This window comes from Coturnix japonica, chromosome 4 (assembly GCF_054131305.1).
Source record: "Coturnix japonica strain WE chromosome 4, WE-NBRP24, whole genome shotgun sequence".
In the NCBI taxonomy this organism is placed as follows: domain Eukaryota; kingdom Metazoa; phylum Chordata; class Aves; order Galliformes; family Phasianidae; genus Coturnix; species Coturnix japonica.
The window spans coordinates 69,619,645-69,625,644 of record NC_140666.1 but is presented as its reverse complement, the minus strand read 5'-3'; positions in this window follow the sequence as shown (position 1 = coordinate 69,625,644).

Here is a 6,000-nt window from a genome sequence, read left to right as displayed (position 1 = left end):
AAAGCCGTAATCTTCTCATATCTTAATCTGCTAATAAACAGCAGTGTTTATGAAAAAGAATTTGCCAGATTCTCATTTTCACCAAGGTACTCCACAGAAAATGACAGTATGAAGAGGCCTTATAGGAATGTAAAATGCACTGTCTCTAGTTTTAAAGATACTTCTCTACTGATATAATGGACAGGTTTTTTGTAGTATCTAAATAAGGAAAGATCTATGATTTTGTGAGTAGAGAGGCAAAGAGGCAAAAGATGAAATATGCTAGTTCTAGGATTTAGAACCCATCTTGTGTGTATATATATATAAATAAAATATATATTTGTGTACACTCTTTTGTTTGATATAATGTTATATACTGGTATAGGAAGAGATCTTTTCTCAGTATCCCCAAGGGGCATGCCTAACTCTCTCCCTGTTGACAAGTCTTTTTAAGGTTCATGCGTTTTCTTCTACCAGCTTCATTATTTTCAAAAGCCAGTCTGAGCAGTTTTATAAATTGAAGAGATCGGAGTGGGAGTGGGAGGGCAGAGAATGGGGTTATTTTTTGTTTCTCTGACAAACGGTTATTTGCAGAAACATGCTGACAGTTCATCATCCTCAGGTCTTCTCTGGTCTGGAAGGAGAGCTATATTTTGCGCGTGATTGCTTCTGATTCAGAAAGTAACAGCTTCATTCCTGTCCTGTATTAGTCTAAGCACATAACCTGTTTGTCCTGAATAAAATCATTATGAGCTGCTTAGAATGCAAGGAGGAAGAGATGAATAGTGAGCAGATCTGTCTAAGGCAGGTATTTGCACAGCTTCTATTCTTTGACCTGAAAAATACAATAAAATTGGAGGAAAGAGATTATTTTTAAACAACCAAAATTGCATTATGACACTGCATTATTGCTGTTACTGAATTGTAATTATTATTATTATTTTTACATTACTATTTTAGTATTCCAGTCTAATTTTTATTCCTAAAAATAGATCTAATTAAACAGCTCCTGTACACATGTATGTGATCAGGAACTTGAAGTAGAGGGAAACCAGGGCCACCTCAACCTCTCAGTCAGGACCAGGGCAACCAGAGGGCTGCCTGGGGTAGTCACAGCCCTAGGCATAGTGCCCTTCCCTGGTACTGGGAATGGAGAGAAGACAGGATGTCAGGCCCCAGGTAGAATTCATTAAGAAGCAGAATGGCAACTTTGTTTGCAGTTTGGGCATCCCAGACATTGCTTAAACCATAATTCAACTGAAGCCTAACCCTCCAGGTATCTGCTTATTCATCATCACTTACATGCCAAAGTACCTGCAACCTGAGCACACACCAAATGGTCACACTCCAGGGTCTGTACCAGCAAGTCTCCAGCTCATCCAGCAAAACACCTGGACAGTCACATCTGCTGCCTCCTGGAATCCCCTAGCTGCTCCAGATTTCTCAGAAATACTGTTTTCTTCACAGTGAGGCAAAAATCGTTCAGTCATGCTGAAGCTGAGTAGTCAAACCCTATCGCAGAACCATGTCCCACCCTATCCCAGAACCATGTCTTACAGTTAGCCCTGCTGCTAAGCAGTCCTTCAGAGGGTATGTAGGGAAGAATAATCCATCAGCAAATGGCTAAGGAGGGGGAGAAGCTAGGTCTGCTTTGGCACTACACTTACCTCTGGGGGCATGTTTCTACTCTCTTTGGCTTGCAAGGGAAAATGAAAGAATAGTGTTTTGTTTTTCCATTTTACATTCACCATCTTAACACTGTTTATTTTAATGTCCCCTTCCTCAGCCTCTCACACAGCTTCTCTCAGACTCCCCAGAGCTTCTGATGGCTTCCTCACAGCAAATTCACTATTTCCACTTCAGCATACACAGTCCACACTATCTGAACACACCACACCTGCTTCAGCCTCTTCCAGCCCCCCCCTAGGACCACTTTTCAGTGGTGATGCCAGGACAGCACTTCAGCTCTGTGTGCTTGGGGAGAACTGAGAGCAGTTCATCAGCATCACCCCCTGGGCTCTGTTTGGCCAGAAGCCTCCCTTCTGCAAGTGGCTGACTCTCTATGTAGCACTTGCTCAATAATACTTCTATGGGTAGCTCCAAGTCATCTCACCACAACCTGCACAAGCATCACTTGGTTGATACAAGCAAGCTGTGCAGACTTCCGCTGCCCTCTCTGCTCAGCCTTATTTCGATTCAAGGAGAGACTAAGTTGGCTGCAGGCCCAGACTTGCAGCTGGTATCTCCAGAAGAGAGCTTATAGGAGGAAAAAAATTACAAACCAATAAACAAAATAACCCAAATCCCTTGGCGAATTTGCAGGCAATGCAGTTGGCATTGTTCAGCCATGTAAGATACTGGAGATGTAGAAGAAGGTTAAGGCTTAAGCTAAGTGGAGAGTAACAGTGGCCACATTTTTCCTCTGATCAGTAAGCTGAAAACCCAGGGGAGGCAGTGCTTTTAGTTACATGGCTCTGCTGTGCTGTCCAGGAACTACAGTCTAAGAAAGAACAAGGAAGAAAATAGGGATTTGCTGCTCATGACTTGCAGAGAATACAATGAGCTTCTGTCATGAAATACCCCCATTGCCAGAAATAAATTGTTGTCTTGGGAAAAAAAGAAAAAAAAAAAAGTATATATATATTCTTAAAAAGCAGATTGTTTTCCCCCTTGAACTGTACACAAAACAGCAGAGTCAGAAGGTAAAGAAAGGGATACTAAAGTTTAAATAGCCATTCTAGGGAATAGTAATGGAAATTACATGAAAAAAAACTAATCTCATTGCATATATGTTATGCGCATTTCAACAGTTCCTGTTTTGTCATTTTCAATTGTTTTAAGACAGGATACAAGTTTGTATGCTTAGCTGTAAAGCACTAGCCATGTATCTCATGCAAAATAAGTAAAAAATGAAAGAATCATGATAGGCATTCTGTGTCATTAGGCAAATCAGCACACACCTACATCATCAGTAATTATTTCTACTGAATATCCTTCATTGAATGAGGTGCCATCAGGGAAGGGGAAATGTAAATAACATATTTTCAGAAGTGAGAGGAAGCATCAAGCAAGTAATTGCACAAGTATGCGTACTGCTTCCAACCCTGATCACATAACATCTGAAAATAGTCCCTTAACAGCTAGACTAAGAACAATATATAGCAATTATAGACATGAGTTTTGCCTAACATTCCTGTTATGCTGAGATTTGAATTCAGACTATGATGGGATGTGTCATGCATCCAAGAACATAATTCCAATGGGTAGTATATGCCTTTCCCACAGGTACCATCTATGAACTTAAACCTATGATTTCTGTTTTTAGGAAGATTAAGTCCATGATGGCTATTTAGAAGTCAGGCAGGACCTCATGTCCTGAGTAACAGCTAGGAACTATAAACAAGGCTCCAGCCTATAGGCTGTCCATCAGCAGAGAATCAAGGTGATCACATGCAGAAGATACATTCAAAAGAACTAAAGATCTCTCTGCTTCCCAGGTGCTAAAATCGGAAGAAAGGTCTCAAATCACTTTCAAAGCAAAGCCATGCAGAATATTTTTGTTCTTTTATTATTATTATTATTATTTGTTTGTTTGTTTCTTTTTGTTTGTTTTTGCTGTATTTTGCCACCCTTCCCACAGCAAATTCACTGTGTGTAGACTTAGAAAGGGAGACAGAAACCTTCAAAAAGCTTTCGCAAGTTTTCAGAAACATTTATGTACATCTAATGTACTGGTAGCTTGTATGTATGAGTTCTCATTTCTGTACCCCATAGAGCAAGATGGTGGCTTCCCTCCTGCTGAGATGCCTATCACAGGCTGCTCAGGCAATTGCTGTTTACTGCAGTGTGAGAATGAGACAGACTCAAAAGTAGTATTAAAACATAGCTCTTGTCAGACAAACTTGATTATTCCTTTTAGTAAGCACTACAGAGTTAGTGAGTGAAGGGAATGGGAGGATATAATCATGTCTGATTTTAATGTTAAGAAACCTTGCTGGTATGATAAATTTAAATTGCCTTGGAGTGGAAGAGGAAAGCTGCAGTTAAAAATGATTGACAAGTCCTACTGAGATGAGGGGAAAGACATAGATAACAAGGGTTTTTCAGGGGTAGAAAGAAAGATTTAGTTACCCAAGCCTCAGTAAAAGCCATATAGAATTAGGTCTTTCTCACCTGTGTGCCTTTGAAAATCTCTCATATTTTTTATTTGCCATCTTCTCTAATTATCTATGATAAAGTAAGTAAAAGAGATGTTCATAAAATTAAAAAATGAAGAAGACAGAAATACTCGTGAAAAATTAGAATTACAGAATCACAGAATGACCCGGGTTGGAAGAGACCTCAAGGATCATGTAGTTCCAACCCCCCTGCCTAGCAGGGCCACCAAACATACACCTTTACTAGATCAAGTTGCCCAGGGCCCTGTCCAACTTGGTCTTGAACACCTCCAAGGACGGGGCATCCACAACCTCCCTGGGCAGCCTGTTCCAGGGCCTAAACACTCTCCTAGTGAAGAACTTCCCCCTAACATCCAACCTAAACTTCCCTCTTTTAACTTAAAACCATTTCCCCTAGTCCTGCTATTGTCAGAATTGTAAAGAAAGATCAAATGTATCTGACTTCGTGAAGAAAGTGACCTGGTCAGAACCAATTGAAAAGAGATGTATTTTCAGGGGGCTGAATTAACCAGGAATACCAGCTAAAACAGAGAACAAGAGAGAAAGAGAGAGAGAGAGAGAGAGAAAGAATGAGAGTAAGAGAGAAACAGAGAAAGGAAGAAAGGAAGAAAGAAATTAAAACAAAGGAGAGAATAGCAGAAAGAAAGGAAATTATTCCAACCAAAATTCAGGCCAGAGATGAGTTTGCAATACAAAGAAGCAGTAAAAAGGTGACCATAAAATAATAAATTCTATAATTCTACCTCTGTCCATCTATTACAAATCAAAACAAGAAAATGTGCATCTGTGGGTACTTATTTCCCAAAAGAGTACTGAGCAGTTGGAAGATGTTCAAGGAAAGTAAGAAGACACGTTTGAAGAGATGGAATAAATCCCAGTGTCAGCAGAGATACTTGCCAGGGAAATTCTGGACAACTATTTGCATAATTTAGTGACTGGTCATAAAAACAAGAGCCAAAATTTCTTTCTATTTAGGGACCAGGACATTCTGGACCAGCATCATAAAACCTGTGAAAGAGCAACATTTTCTACTGCAAAGACTAAGCTTAGTTCTGTGGAATGGTGAAACCAGGCTTTCCTTGGGGAAGGGAGTACAGGGTTTCACATCTCTCCCTGCCTGGAGAGAGAAGCATCACAGGTTGTATTCCCCATCCACAGCAGCATGGAGGATTATTTTTAACACTGTCTTCTTAAAAACCCATTTCCCTCTGCAAGGTCTCCAGGGCAGACTGCATGGCAATTTTTTCACCACTCAGCAGTCATCTCAATTGCTGTTGTCAGAAGCTTACGAATTTAATTCAAATCAAAGGTAGGTATAAATCAAAATAATTCAGGACCAATGTGCCAGTGACTGTTTTGTACTGCACTGCATCTTATACTACAGTCAGCGGATAAATAACATCAAATGAAACACATAATTCACCTAAATAAGGACAAAAACAGAAAAAAAATGCATTTTGAGGCCACTGATTGATGGTTCCTACATCCTAGGCCAAACTAGCAATCTAGTAGGGATGAGAAATATTCCACAGGTGTAGCCTGCTGTCAAAATTTACATTTACTCTTCTCAGCATGCATTTATGAACTAAACAGCCTGTCAAAAATTTAGCATGAGGTGCTGAGCACATTATGAATTGATCAATATCAAATTAATGAATTGCATGCATGGTAAGCAGATAGTAGATAAAGTGACGGCATTTCAGAATTAAATGTTTCTTCAGAATCTAGTAAGATTATTTATTACCAATTGTGTTCTCCCTTATTTTTATGTTAATTTAATTTTCTTCTTGTTACTGGTACTCCTTTATTATTGGATGCATTCTTGCTAAGAATTACACAGTAT